General features: G+C 32.0%; 1 long non-coding RNA gene across 19 annotated transcripts; it reads left to right on the top strand.

The window, feature by feature from the left end:
* The first annotated feature begins 13,173 nt into the window (after window positions 1–13,173).
* LOC111910494 (uncharacterized) lies at window positions 13,174–15,969 on the top strand. Of its 19 annotated transcripts, none has more exons than XR_006188270.2 (4): window positions 13,255–14,539; window positions 14,680–14,752; window positions 14,833–14,938; window positions 15,038–15,969. It is a non-coding gene; the product is annotated as an uncharacterized LOC111910494 (long non-coding RNA). The 19 variants fall into 19 exon arrangements; XR_006188273.2 differs by having other exon boundaries at window positions 13,256–14,078; window positions 14,242–14,361; window positions 14,432–14,539; window positions 14,680–15,969; XR_006188272.2 differs by having other exon boundaries at window positions 13,257–13,723; window positions 13,979–14,078; window positions 14,242–14,539; window positions 14,680–15,969.
* The last annotated feature ends 616 nt before the right edge of the window (window positions 15,970–16,585 follow it).

Genomic DNA, 16,585 nt, shown 5'->3' with positions numbered 1-16,585 from the left:
AACAAATGACAAAAAAAAAATGTATATATACATTAAATATGAGGTCTAATATGGTAATACATGTCAAAAGTAAAATAAAACTATTCTTTTATTAGAATAGATAGCGGTAGATATCTTATAAATTTTATATATATTATAGTCATTTGTAGTTAATAAAAATAATATAACATAAATAATGTAATAATACATATTGTTGTAATATAAAATACTAATATATTTATAAATTAACAAATATATTATTAGTAATAATTTTAATGAACAATTTAATAAATAGATAGATAATAATATAATTTAAATTAATACTATGAAGGGACCTACCATCTTAGTTATCCTTACGATCTACGAAAAAATTTCTAAATTAAAAGGAGATTTGTAAGAATTGGTGACATTTAGGTATTAACGAGGTTTTTAAGCCGCGCGTTGCGGCGGAAATTTAAACAATAATTTTATGATATAATATTTTTTTGATGTATTAAGACATTATACTTAAAAATCTTACATATTTATAAGTTGCATTTTTTCCTATTAATTATTTAATTGTGAAACTCTAAAAATGTTATAAGGTAGTTTGTTTTGCATGTGTTTTAATAGATTATGAGAATATTCTTCTAAATAGTACCAAAATTAACATTATGTATAACCATTTGGAAAGCAATGAAGTGTTTTTTTGCAATCGATTCTATTTAATTTGTAAATGGAATTTGCTTTGGATTGAGCACCCACCGCAAACTCAAAAATAAGTTGCACACATACTAAAGGAACTTCCACACCTACCGAATATTTTCTAAGAAACAAGTTTTTAACCAAAACTCATGGACAAATTTTCATATTTTTTGATGTAATTTGCTTTCCAACTCGATAAAAATATCAAGTAGAAAGTATTTTTATGTAAAATAATTGATAAATCTATATTTTCTTAGTTTACGACTTCATTTACAATTGAATATATATATATATATATATATATATATATATATATATATATATATATATATATATATATATATATATATATATATATATATATATATCTTTTACCGTGTAACTTTTTTTAAGGTATGTGATAATAAATTATTAGAGAGTTTCACCAAAAAAAAAATTACTTTGATTCATTGTAATACCAAAAATCAAACACATGCAAACACATGAAAAAAGAAGAAGCCAAAACTCAAAACCAAAAAACCGGAAACCAAAACCTTTGAAATCAAATAAGAAGGCCCAAAATATCAGCAACCAAATACAATCACCAATAAGGACTTCAGGGCTCAAGCTAAATAAAACTTCAACAATTGAAATTATTCCAAAACAGTGAGAAACTTTAAACAATAAAAGGTGAAATGAAAGCACCTACAACAGCAAAGATAAAATCATCAAAAAACTTGAAACATGAAAGCCTTATCAATACAACAACTAACTTTGAAAGAAAGAACCAACTGGACTTCTATACATTGCCTTTAAAATCATGCTCTCAAATTATTTCCATTCATTGACTCATTTTTTTGTAGGAATAAATTAAACTTTCAAATAACACTTCATAGATCAGAATTTGGGAAGATTAAAACTTTCAGTTGAATAACTAAAGGATTTCATGGTGTTTAATAGAACTTAACACCAATTAACTACATTCATACATTACCTTTCTTCTTGTCAAATTACTCTGTAACAATTATCATTACACAAAGCACTCCACAATCTGAAAAAGAAAAAAAAAATGGGAAATCCCTAATTAGAGAAAACATGACAACAAAAATTCAATGACACTACCAAGTTATAATAAAAAAATATGATTCAAAAAATGTAGAAAAAATAAAAAGCAAACTTAATACCAGGTTGAAAGGTGAGAGAAGAGAACTTGTACAAAGTTTCCAATAGTCCTAAGCTCCCGAATTTTAACTTAGCAGGTTTGGTTTGAGCCAAACCTTTCCTCCGCTTGAGCAGACCCGGATTTGGAGACCCATTGTGACTCCTGCCAGGTTTCAGTGTTCATATGCTTCGACCTTTGTGGAGGTAATCCTCTTACTACTTCATCCTTCAATGTCCATAATCAAGATAAACCTAAATGAGAGTTCAACTCTAATAAGTTAGTCCTCACTAAAAAAAGCTTAAAAAAAAGAGAATGAGAGAGAGGATTATGACATTTAAAGGCGGTGGTGCAGTGGTTTGAGGAGTGAGGTCCAACAATGTTGAGGTCGATTTCTTTGTTCCCTACACAAATAACAATAAGGGTGAGATGAGTGGCCGATTTCTAGATCTAGGGGTTTTACAAACGATGGTTTCGTGGTGATGCGTGTGTCTATAGGAAAGCAATGACGGCTATGGTGGTGAAGGAATAACAGTGGCGTTGGCTGAGGTCGCCTGTGAGAAAATAGTAGAGGCAAAGTCAAGAAATAGCTCAAAAAATCAGTACTTTTTGCGTATACTAAAAATGAAACCTTTGTTAAAAACAACATTAACATGTCGGAAGAACTTCATCGTTTGCCTCTTTTATTTTTGGAAAAAGGCTTCAATTTGAGCACCTTGAATAATCAGAAGCCATTAAATGACCAGATACAGATACACATACAAAAAGAGAAAATAGTAGAACTATCTTACTCTTGGGTATCTTCCATTAACGACGAACTTGCTCAAAGAAAAGTCGGATCCGCTTCCGGTGTTGTGTTTATGTCGCGACGGTGGTGAAGCGGTGCTGGTAAGATTGTCTAGGATTAGAGAGAGTGAGAGATTAGATTCCATAGAGAAAGAGATAGAAGATATGTCTTCGTCTTCCCAAAACCCAAATCTTCCCTAAAGAAAACTTTATGAGAAAGAAAGTATAGAGAGGGTGTCTCTGTGGAAGTCGTGACTGGCGAGGGATAATGAGAGCCAGATATGTTCAAGAAAGCGTGTTGAGAAAGAATCAGTACATTCAAGCACAGTGTAAGAAAGAATCAGTACATTCAAGCGTGTTGAGAAAGAAACAGTATCAAAACATTTAGTAAATGTTAATGTTTACAATGTGGTCTTCACTTATTAATGACATAGTTGGTTGTGGAAGTGGAAGAAGACATGGTAAAGTGTATTCACGAGTGATTCAAGTTCAAATCACGTCCAAGACAATAAAAAGTTGGGCATGAGAAGAGTTTGCAATGTGTGTACATATTGGCGGGGCCAATGTAGAAGAAGTGGGTCCCCTTAAAAGTGATTTTAACCATGTGAATTAATAGAATAAATTTTCTTTTTTTTACTGATCAATGAGATTTGGTCCCCATTGGTTCCTTCTCGGCACCCATAGTCACATCCACTTGAAACAACACTTTCAGTGCTTTGCTTAGGTGAATGTATTAAACAAGAAACTCTTTTATTATCTAAAACAGTGAGTAGATGTGGGCAAAGCTATAACTTAAATCTCAAAATTGCATATGTGGGCAAAGGGCTACTGATGCATGGAAGCCCCATCTCGGATTAAAAAAATTTCATATGTAATACAGTATGATAGAACTCTAGAAGTTACAAGTGAACATGCATGTGCATATACAGAAGTGGACCCTCCTTTACCTCCGATCTTGCTCCATATATATATATATATATATATATATATATATATATATATATATATATATATATATATATATATATATATATATATTGTTTTCACTATCTATTGTGTGCATGTATGATTGATTCTGGACCAATCATTTTAGTTATTTTAAGAAAAGTAATTAATGCATATTACATGTTGAAGATATAACGGATATTAATTACGTCTTCAACATTTAATATGCATTGATTACTTTCTTAAAATAACTAAAATGATTGGTCCAGAATTAATTATACATGCACACAATAGATAGTGAAAACATTTGAACCTATATATATATATATATATATATATATATATATATATATATATATATATATATATATATACATAGAGGAGGGTTCAATTGAGAAAAAAAAAGGTTGAGAAAGGGGGAATCATTCTCAGTCACTCATTTATTTTTGCCGCAAAAGCCTCGATCGTACCAACAGAAATGGGAAAGGAATAGACATGTGTTTTCCAAAAAACATGTTTCTTTAAACTATGCTAATCATTACCAAAATATATACAAAAACATAGGTTTTTTGTTTTTTTTAATTTTTAAGAAGCTATTTTTATCGAAAAATGATTTTAAATATACCAAAATTCATGATTTTTTATTCTCTACAAATAGACATCCATATTGATATAGTTTTAAGATAAAATAATTTTTTTTTTATATTTTCTGTTATCGTTATTCATAAGTGAATAAAAATGAATCAGATTTTTACTACAGTACATTCGTTATTCAGTTATGAATAAAAACTATGATTATTATTATTATTATTATTTTACAGCTTAAGTATCATTCATATATGAATATAGCATATAATAAACATAGTATATTCATGTTTAAATATTAAACGATGCATTTAATTATGAATATTACATAGTATATTCACTTGTAAATATTAGATGGTATATTCACTTATGAATATTAGATAATATTTTCATATCTGAATATTACATAGTATTACATGGTATATCACATGTGAATATTACATAGTATATTAATTTGTGAATATTAGATGATATATTCACTTATTAATATTACACAGTATATTCACATATGAATATTACACAGTATATTCACATATGAATATTACAAGGTATTTTCACAAATATATATATATATATATATATATATATATATATATATATATATATATATATATATATATATATATATATATATATATATATATATATATATATAATTTTTATATGTTATTCACATATGAATAACATACAGACTTGCATATTTGTTTTTTTGTTTTAATAATCATATACTGAGAAAACATATTCATATATGAATATAACGTGCTAATTTAGTTCATGCATTCATCAAACAGTTGGAGTGCATACAATTTAACTTTTTTTTTTAAAAATGTTAAAAACATGATATTTTGACTATTTAAATCTACAAAAGAGTAGATTGATAGAGAATTATATGAAATTTTTCAAAAAAAAAACGATTTGATATTTTTCTAACCTCAATTTTCAAGTTTTATTTGATAATCGATGTTGAATGAATGTATGAAGTGGATTTTTGTTGATTATCGATGATGTTGATCTAATAACGCTGGGAGTATAATTAATCATAGATGTTGAAGATCTGATCGTATTCAAGCACAATTAAAGGTTGAATTAAAAGAACCAAAAACGAATTTTTGTTGTTAACTGTTGAATCGTGTTGATTATTGACGAAGATCGATGATTGATTAGCACTGGATGATGTTGATGATTGTTTAATTGAAGAAATCTGGATGATTGTTGAAAGTTGGAGAAGAAATTTGGATGATGAACGATGAATGTGTTTGAACTACAGATACGTATTTGAGATTGAAGGTTGTTCTCATATTTACAAGTTTGTCACTGTGTCTTTTTATGCTTGAATAAAATGAGTGGTTGAGAATGATTCCCCCATTTTCAACCTTTTTTATTTTCTCAATTGAACCCACATATATATATATATATATATATATATATATATATATATATATATATATATATATATATATATATATCAGGGTCGGCCCATGGGGAGTTTAGAAGGTGCCCATGAACAGGGCCCAAAAAATCGTAGGGCCCAATTTATTTTCGTCAATTATACTATAATGTATTATGTACACTTATAAGCCCAAAAACAAATTAGGTTTCTCTATCAGGCGACGCAACAAGCGAGGGAGCGCGAAAATCAGAATTTTCGTGAAAAGCAAAAGCGCCTTGATTCCTTCATCTTCATTGACAACGCATGGGGCACGGATTAAATCTCTCTCCAATCAGCTTATCAACAATCTTACTAGTTAATTATATATTCTTTTTCTCGAAATTTTGAAAGTTGCAACCAATTCCAAAAATTAGATTCCAAAATCGTTCTTCACTTCTTCTTTCTTTTATAATCAATTAAGTACAATCTTTCTTCACTTCTTTTTTCTTCAATTATTCTCTAATCAGTTTCCAAAATTAGAGGAATAAGGAAGCTATTTTCGAAAATTAGAAGAATAAGGAATTGAGGAAATCAATTTCTAAATTTTTAAGGTACAAGTAAATCTAGTTTTTTTTTTTTTAATTACTGATACGATTTCTAATTTGTAAGATGTAAATCAATGTTTTTTTCTTTTGATTTTAGATTTTTTTTGAAGTGTTAAAATCAGAAAATCAGAAGGTAATGTACTGATGTTCTGATTTCTGGAATTCTTTTATTAGAAGCATATCAATGTTTTGTTTTTTGTGATTATGAAATATATCTTGCTGATTAATATCTGATTTTTTTTTTTTTACAATTTTGATACCCTTTCTTGTTGATTTGAATTGTCCAAAATCAGAAAGTAATTTTTTGATTTCTGGATTTTTTTATTAGAATGGAGTTTTTCCAAATTAAAGATTTTGAAGTTATACTTACGATCTACATTGACCAAAGAACAACTTAATTGATTGGCTTAGATGACGACTGAGAGCACCAATTTGGATAAAGTAACTGATGAAGATGTTATTAAAAAGTTTATTTCAATGAATATTAGGATGGTAATTTTTTTCAAGTATAAGCAAAAAAATTGTGTATCATTTTGAATGAAATTTTACTTTTATGTATTTTGCAATAGAAATGAAAATGGGGATATCTCCAGAAAAGTCCTAATATTTTGGGCAAATTTTTAATAAAGTCCTAAATTTTATTTTTTGAATAAAAAAATCCTGACTTTTTCACCTTTTGAATAGAAAAGCCCAAGAAACCGGCTAATTTATTCACTTTAGCCCTTTTTGACCTGTTCAGTAAGTCATGGGACCAAATTGTTAATTTTTCGAAAATAATAGAATTTTTTTGCAGATTTCGTCAAAATTTTTATATAATTTTTATATAATGTATAAACATATTTTTTACATATCTATATCTATTTTTACGTATTTGTGTATTTTTTTTAATGTTTTTATATGTATATATTTGCGCATTTTTATGTATTTTAAATGTATAAACGTATTTTTTTTTACTTATTTATATGTATTTTTAACCATTTCACATATTTTTTATGTATTTTTATGTGTTATTTTTTATGTATTATGTATTTCTATGTATTTTTACGTATTTATGTAATTTTTAAAGCTTTTTATATAGATATTTATGTATTTTAAATGTATAAACGTATTTTTTACGTATTTATATCTATTTTTAAGTATTTTACATATTTTTTATGTATTACATATTTATGTATTTTTTATGTGTTTTATATAGATGTTATTGTATATATTTATGTATTTTAAATGTATAAACGTATTGTTTTACGTATTTATATGTATTTTTTAAGTATTTTACATAATTTTTGTGTGTTTTTATGCGTTTTTTATGTATTATGTATTTATATGTATTTTTGCGTATTTATGTACTTTTTTTAGTTTTCTTATATGGACGTTTATATATTTTTACGAATATTAAATGTTTAACTGTATTAGTTTTACGTGTTTATATATTTTTTACGTAAAAATAATACAATTAAACATTTAATATACATAAAAATACATAAACAGCTATATAAAAAAATCTAAAAAAGATACATATATATACGTAAAAAAAAATACGTTTATACATTTAAAATACATAAATTGTAACGCCCATAGATTAGGGCTAGTCAATTTAGAGACAATAAGCATCAAAAATGACTTTTTGATGGAAGATTATTTAGAAGGATTAATTTTAACGAAGTTGTAGTATATGTCTCAAGGTTTCCGAAAATATAAAGAACGCCGAAATCCGAGTTATAACGAAGAAGTTATGACCTGTCGAAGTTTCGCGAAAGAACCGACACGACACAACGCGATGTAAATAGTGAATTTACATTAGAGCGATATTTAGCTTTAGCGATCTAAATAAAAGTCGTAGAATACGTTAAACCGAGAGCGTGCATAAAAAGAACGTCTAAATCTGACTTCGGATGAGGAAGTTATGATTTTTCGAAGTTTCAGCATTAGCAGTATGCAGCCCGAAACTCGAGATTGAGGTCGAGTGATATTTAGCCAAAACTTTCTAAATGAGAATTGAAGATCTCATCAATAGTATTCCAACGATAAAAAGACAGACGAAAACGGAGTTCAGATGAAGGAGTTATGAATTTCGAACAGAGTTTTCCTTTCCCGGCCTACTAAAAATACTATATAAGTAATATACTTATAATATATTAAAAATCAATTCAAAATTAGCCAATGGAGTCTAAATGAGAGTTGTAGAGCATAATCTCACCTTCGCGTCGATATAAAGAACGTCGAAAACGGAGTTTGTATGCGAAAGTTATGAATTTCTGAAGTTCAGGGCGCGAACCCCAAAGCTGTGTCAGAGACCACGACGTGGTAAGCAGTGCCACGACGTGGCAAGTCTCCTGACACCTTCGGGAGTCCCCCAGACGCAACTTGCGATGACGTATGCAGTGACGACCAAGCCCACGACGTGGAAAAAGGGTGTCACGGTGTGGCAAGGGCCAAATTTGCCCTATAAATAGATTTGAAAGGCCATCCGTTTAGGGTTGCTATTTTCTCTCCTCTCTCTCCCGTTTTACCTAGATTTGTGTAACACCCCGTTCTTTAAGTGTTTAATTATGAGTCCCTGAGATTTAAGAGGAAGGGTAATTCTGGTCCTTTTTCGGGAAATGGGTTCTATCCGAGAAGGTTTCGGGCTGGTGTATTTTGTTAGAAGCATTGGGCTTCTTGTCACCTCGTATGAATGTAAAGTTATTTGGGAGCGGGTTTAGATTAGAGGAGTTGCGGTGTTTTGAAGCTGATCATTGTTATAACTCCTTGTGTAATAAGTGGGAAAGGTCCCATGCATGGCATGGCATGCATGCATGTGTTATGGAGTTTGGCTGGGTACGCCCAGCGTAAGCTGGACGTACGCCCAGCATAAAGGGCGAGAAGTGTGCGGGTGGCCGGGTGAGTACGCCCAGCATACCAGGGAGGTACGCCCAGCGTACTCTCAGAAACCCCAAACCCTAATTTAGGGTCAGCCACTATATAAGGAACATGTTGGTTCACCCCTTAGCCTCCTTATGCTCATCCTTAACCTCAAAAAACCCTAGAAGACCCGTATTCCTCCATTGTTGGGTGTGTTTGACCTTGGAAAGCTCATTTTGGCAAAAGAAAGGCTTGAAGGAGAAAAGAGAAGTTGTCAAAGAAGAAGAGGAACGATTGGAGCTTGTAGATCTGAAGAGATACCATCCTTTGGAGCTTGTTTGAGGTATAAAGCTTCTTGCTTGACATTCATATTGTGTAGATCTATGTATTGTGAAGCTTTGACACCATTCTTGTCCCAAAAGTCCTCACCTTGTTGCATATTTCGAGTTGGTCAAGATTATCTGTCCTTTCAGACCTTTGGGGAGGTCTTGAGTGAGAAAAATGAGGTCCCAAGGGCTGTAGATGTTCCATGTGTGAGATATATAGGTCTTAATGGATTAAGACCTTGGATTAAGAGCTTATGGACGTCCCAAGTGATAAAGTTTGAGACTTTATGGATTCTAATCATATTTGGCCTAGGGATCTGAAGTTTGGGCTTAAGAGCTTAAGCCATTAAGAGGTTAGAAAGACTTAATGAATCTCGCAGTTATGCCCCGCGTAACCCTTGATTACGCCCCGCGTAGCGGGCTAAGGCCCCGATCCTCAGTTGTGTTTCAGTGTGTACGCCCCGCGTACCAAGGTGGGTACGCCCAACGTACTCCCCCTGTGTGGACTTTAATTTTGGGCCTTTTGAGTTTGGGCCGTTTGTGGGTTGTTGGTGTTTGGGCCAAGTCTGGAAATTATGGATAGAGTATTTTGGGCCCAATTATTGTTATGGACATTGGATCTAGGTCCGTTTGGTGAGGTGGGCCCAATTTGGTAAATTGGGCCAATATTGGACTTTGTATAAGATTTGGACTTTGGTCTTGGCCCGATAAGTGGATGTATGATTGGCCTAATATTTATTTTGTTATGATGGCTAGTTCGGGATATTTGGTAAGTTGGTGATTCGAGAGCCTGCTTCTTCGGTTCAGAGTATCGGCATTCGCGGGGTGAGTTATCCTCACTATATCGACAGGGTCTAAGACACCAAGGTCGGCCCTTTATCAGATTGAGATTTGGATACTTGTTGTTATGTTATTGTTGTGATATGTCTACATCCTGGTAGTTAGGATGGTATATGTTAGAGACCTGGTTAAGGTCGGTTTCCTGATATGTAGGGTGGTGCTATGCTAGTGACCGGTTAGGTCGGTATCCTGGTTAGGGTAATGATATGTTATGTGATATGCTTGATCGGCTTGTTGACTATGAACTGTTATATGATTGTATGTTATGTGCACATGGTTGTTTGGACTGGAGTTGGGTTGAGGCGGGTCCTGCTTTGTGCTGTACGCCAAGATACCCAGGGCGGACCGGTTATACCGAAGGCCCAGCGAGCGGTCCGGATAGGCTGTAGGCCCCACGAGGGCGGACCAGACGTGCCGAGGCTCGGAGAGTGGACCAGGTCGACTGAAGACCCGATGCGGGTGGACCAGTCATACTATAGACTCAGCGAGTGGACCAGGTGGGTTGAAGGCCCGGTGCGGGCGGACCAACCACACTGCAGACTCGAAGAAAATGACTAGACTCGGAGGATGGACCTGGTGGACTGAAGGCCCGATACGGCGGACTAGTCACACAGTGGACCCGATATGCATGGCTGTTCTATGTTCTGTTATGTTGTGTATGCTATTTATGTAATGAGCCGGAAGGCACTATGTTATGGGCCAGAAGGCAATATGTTTGGACCGGAAGGTCGTAGCCTGGAAGGGCGTATATGTGGTTGGTATTTTGGGGATATCTCACTAAGCTTTCAGGCTTACAGTTATGGTTTAAATATTTTTCAGGTTCTTCAGGAGACCGTGGCAAGGCGAAGGCGTGATCGTACCGCTCCTCGTGTTTATGTTTATGACATGGTTCTGGGAATACTCTGATAATAAATGTATTGAAAACCTTTTTGTAATAACATTATTAAACTGGGTTGTTTTTGAAAAGTTTAAATTTTGTTGAAAATTTTGGTCGTTACAATTTGCATGCAAGAAATATCCCGAAGCCTGAAGTTCCCGAGAAGAAAAGAGTTTCCGAGCCGAAGCTCTGCCCGCGAGGAGTCCGGTTTTTGTGAAGATCTTCCAGATCTACCGAAGAATACTACTTCTATAAGCCGTAGTGTTGTCTGATCATCTTCTGATCAAGTGAGTGTGTAGTTACTTTCATCTTACACATAGATACGAAGTATTTTATAAAATACGTGCTATGTGTATATATATTGTTGTTTATATGTGTGAGTGTGTAGTTACTTTCTTCTAACACATAAATATTAAGTATTTGCTGTGAAATACATGCTATGTGTATAATATAAAGTTGTTTATATGTGTGAGTGTATAGTCCCTTTCATAAACACGATTTTAATACAAATATTGTTTGAATGTACTAAGTATATGTGTTATGTGAGTGTATCGGTGTTATCTTCTAATCTCATATATATGATTTATTCTCTATGAAATATGTGTTATGTTTATGTGCCTCATCTTTTATCTGAAATGTGTTTTGAATGAACATACTATACAGGTTTTAAACTATGTCTAAAAATGTATATTTTATCTAATAAAATGTTGGTTAGAACATGGGTAGATAGTTGTCTTGTGATAAAAGGATGAGAGGCCTCGATGTCATTGTAATCCAGTCATCTAGCGGAATTTAGATGACGACCACATTCTTTTCTAGACAGTCCAGTGGAACGCTAGCAGACTCATAACCTGTAGGTGTTAATGAACTTGGGTGTTCATTCGCTGTATTCCATCCCCCTCATGGTTGCCTTATTTGACTTATATTGCTGAGGAACCCCCGAAGCATGTGTTGTCGCCCCGATGAAATATTCTTAGACTAGGTCCCTTGTGTTAGTTGTCTTAGGGATGTAAAGTGAGAATAACATGAATGGGTAATTGGGTTATTATTGGTTGATGAAATTAAATTAATTATTTGTTGTGGGTTGAAAACCCTGTGTGCTCACCAGGCTCCCAAGCCTGACCCACTCAGTTTTCTTTGTATTACAGGTAATGGCACAAGAGTATAAGTTGGTGGACTTGACGAGATGATTTAAATTATAGATCAGTAGTTATAAATAACTGTTGTAATGTCTATTTTGTTCTGTTTATGCTTTTCGTATGTATTGAACATGATATCCCGAGATTTTGTTATATAATGAAAATACATTTCTTTAAAGAAATGCTTTGATAAACTCTTATCATATTTTGTTTTGGGAACAAATTCCACAACCGTTTTCTTTAAACGATCAATCTGATTTTAAAATAAAGCATAAACAAACCGGTCTTTTCTGGCCGTGAAATTGGGATGTCACATAAATATACAAAAACATCTATATAAAAATTTAAAAAAATATACATAAATACGTAATAAATAAAAATATGTAAAATACTTAAAAATATATATATAAATACGTAAAAAAATACGTTTATACATTTAAAATATATAAACATCAATATAAAAAGCTTTAAAAAATACATAAATACGTAAAAGTATATAAAAATACATAATACATTAAAAATAACACATAAAAATACATAAAAAAAATATGTAAAATGGTTAAAAATACATATAAATAAGTAAAAAATATACATTTATATATTTAAAATATATAAAAATACGTAAATATATAACATATAAAAACATAAAAAATACAAAAATACATAAAAGTAGATATAGATATGTAAAAAATATGTTTATACATTACATAAAAAGTTTGACGAAATTTGCAAAAAAATCCCATTATTTTCGAAAAATTAACAATTTGGTCTCATGACCAGCTGATTAGGTCAAAAGGGCTAAAGTGAACAAATTAGCCTGTTTTTTGGGCTTTTTTATTTAAAAGGTGAAAAAGTCAGGACTTTTTTATTCAAAAAATAAAATTTAGGACTTTATTAAAAATTTGCCCAAATATTAGGACTTTTCTGGAGATATCCCAATGAAAATGTATAGTTTTTTTGCTTACATTTTTAGATCTTTCAAGTTGTTGGGCCTATTTTTTGTTAAATCGTACAGGGCCTACAAAATCTCCCGGCCAGCCCTCAAATATATATCTTTACTATATTATTAAACATATTGTCTGTTTCTTGAAAATTATGAGGTACAATACCTAATAATATTAAACGTATAATCATTAGGTATATACTGTATTAAATGTTACCCTAATCTTCTCTGCACACAACACTACACACAGCAGCCCCATCGCAAGAAAATCGAAACCCTCTTCTTTCCGTCTCCTTCCTAATCGCTTCAGAATCAATCGATACTCACCAAATCAAACCAAATCTCCTCTACATACAACAGCCGTCATCAAACAAAAACTCATCCGTCTCTCTCTTTATCTCTTCATTGACCGGCGAAGGATACGAGAGCCGATTACTTCGATGGTGTGATGAGGATTTTTGCTACAGTTGAGTTGCCTGAAAAAGGGATGACGAGTGTGAATCAGGTATGGCGGGTAGGAGCTCCGATTAAATTAACATATGTAAAACGCTATTAGGTATGGAGCTCTGATTACATTGAGTTCAAGCATCTCAAGATGATTCAGATGACAGTGGCCGGCCAGGGCTATTTCAAACCCTAAACAACTTCACTCTTCATTCGATTCCCGTAAGCCTCCCTCTTTTTCCTTTTTCTTTAATTTTTATATATAATCACATCGAATGGCGAGGGCGATGATGTTGGACTTATACTACTATCACCACCATCGTTTGTAAATCATCAGGCTTTTGCTCCTAGATGTATTATTTTACAACAATCGGTTAGAGGTTTTTGTTTTAACACTTACGATTTTTGGTTTTATAGGATTACAATTTAGATTGGTTTTTTTGTCACTCCATGGATTGAGAAGCTAAGCTTTTACAGGTTTTGTAGAGAAAAATCGGATGAGGGTGGTATGAAAAAAATGAAAGGGGATTCTGAATGAAAAAGTTAATGTTTAATAACACAAATCTGGCCCCCACATGTGAGTTTCTCTTTTTGTATCTCTACAAAAAAACACCACCGTCCTTGACCCTATTCCTCTCTAACTATGTATGTGTGTGTGTTTGTTTATATGAACACATATTGTTTTATGTGGTAGATTATATGTGCATATCTGACTTCATATAATCGTTTTTTCTTTGCAGGCACAATTAGAGAATATAGATTTAGGTATCTCATGTATCTCTATCTTATCCATAGGCTTAATTTTGGATTAATTTATAGAATTATATTTCTTCTGATACTCACCTACATGTCAACTCAAAGTAAGTTTCCAATTAGAAAGAATAAAATCATGTTGATAGTGTGTATTGACTATTCTACTCTTTTACGTAGAAAATCTTCTAACAAGAACATGACTTGAAGCATCCTTTTGGATTTTGTCAATTTAAGCAGCTTAGTGGAATTGTGTGTTTGTTTTTCTGTTTATCTTCATGTGAATCCGTATGTATCTGATTTGTTTAAACGATTTCAAGTAGATATACTTCTAATCATAACACAAACAATAATTTTAAGAAATAGTTTAGTAGGTCTATTTTGAAGTGATGATTTATGATGTTTAATGGTTACCAAATCTCATGCAGGCTGTAGCTCTTGGACCAATTTCATATAGAAAGCCTTCAACAGAGGTTGCTTTATCAAGGGCCACCAGCTAAGGTTATTAGTAGATACCTTTACTTTTGGGTCATTCAATCTTATTTTGTTATCATATTAATAACATTATACTTTCGACCCAGAATTTTCTTTTTCTATTTAACATGTTGACGAGGATAAGGGAAGACTTCTACTTCTAAGACATCCACATGAGCGACCTTCACCTCTCTACTCTTCATGAAGTTCCATGTACTTATTTCAAACTCTCCGCATAGTGCCTATGTTTTATGTTGATTACTCACCGGTTTAACAGCCCCATTCCATTTTGATGCAAATATACTTCTCCAGAGTCAATATATAACATGCTTGTGATCGATGCAAGCACAGAAATCAAAAAACTCAATTAAGTGGAAGGTTAGTCTTTTTCTGTATTCGAGTTTCAGTACACTAGAGCAAATTGCATATTCGTCTGGTTTCTTATGCTAGAGTAGTTGAGATTTTCTTTCACTATAACCTAGAAATTTTGGCTTTGTTATGATCTTTCTCATTAGAAAAAGCTAAAACGTTAATAATGCTCTTTCGTGGATCTAACTCTTGATTTTTTTTTGTCGTTTCGATTCAAAAGTTATAGTTATTTATATTTTTATATTTGAACTTATTTTATGATGATATTAGGTTTTAATCGTTGGCTACAGACTTCCGATAACCTAGATGTCGACTAATATTCACCTCCAAAACCTCTTGTGCTCACCATAGTCATCTCTTCCATTATTTTATTTTTTTCATTTGTGGTTCATTTTCTTATAATTCTTGGCTACAGACTTTCATTTTCCTTTCTGTCTGTCCCTACCCACAATTTATGTTATGTTTTTTTTCTGTAACTCCTTTTACAGTTTTAGGTAATTTGCATTGCAATGGTAAACACAACTCTAAAAAAACCTCATTTATTTGCATCTTCACTTTTGTTAACATCATTTGAAATAAATGGTTGAAGATGTCATTTTTGTTTATGTTTTTGGGAGTTGGAGTGCATCATTATGGAATTAGAAGAAGACAATATAATTTGGAGTGTCTTGAAAGCAGAGAGATGATGTAAAAGCGGCATGCTTCCCTTTATAGAAGGATATACTATCCAGGCTCAGGCATTGATGCTTCCGCCTCCTTTTGTGGATTTTTGATGAAACATTGAATATGTATATTTACAGGTTATAAAAAATAATTGATTTTCTTTGTTAGGGTTGATTTGGGTTTTTGAATGAAACCATATAATGTTTCTATTCTTTTCTTTACAAAGTTTAATCCGTTTATTCTTGAAATCAAAGAAGACTTGGAACAGTCATTATTTATCACAAAAAAAAGCGAAATACTCAAAGTAAAACCTCACATATTGGCCTTTTTGATCTTGCTTTATCTGATTTGAAGTTGTGGATTTAACCGAGTATTCTTTAACAATGTGTCACTGGAATTCTTTGAATTTTGATTATGTATTTCACAGTCACATGCTCACAACCCCTGTTAGTATGAAAATCATGCAATTTTTCTTAAATATTCTCGCTTCCCATGTATTTTAGGAATGATGGGGTTTGGGATCTCGATGATGAAGATGATATTTTTGGCTCCAAAAATATTTATTGTATTTTTAGTTGATTTGCCTCTTTTTGATCTACAAAAATGTTTTCCTTCAAAGTAAAAAAACAATGGTTCTTTTTTTTTTTTATCTACAAAAAACTATCTACAGGAGAAGGAATGTTCATTTGTTGGTTATTACAAAAAATCTATGTTTTGATTGTATTATAATAATTAAATGGTACATGTTATGTCGTGAGACTGTACAAGTCATGTGTGAATGGATGTGTGATTGTGTCAAATATGTTGGTTTTTAAGCTAATTTTGAAT

This window comes from Lactuca sativa, chromosome 1, assembly GCF_002870075.4.
Source record: "Lactuca sativa cultivar Salinas chromosome 1, Lsat_Salinas_v11, whole genome shotgun sequence".
Classification (NCBI taxonomy): domain Eukaryota; kingdom Viridiplantae; phylum Streptophyta; class Magnoliopsida; order Asterales; family Asteraceae; genus Lactuca; species Lactuca sativa.
This window is presented reverse-complemented; position numbering and strand designations above follow the sequence as displayed.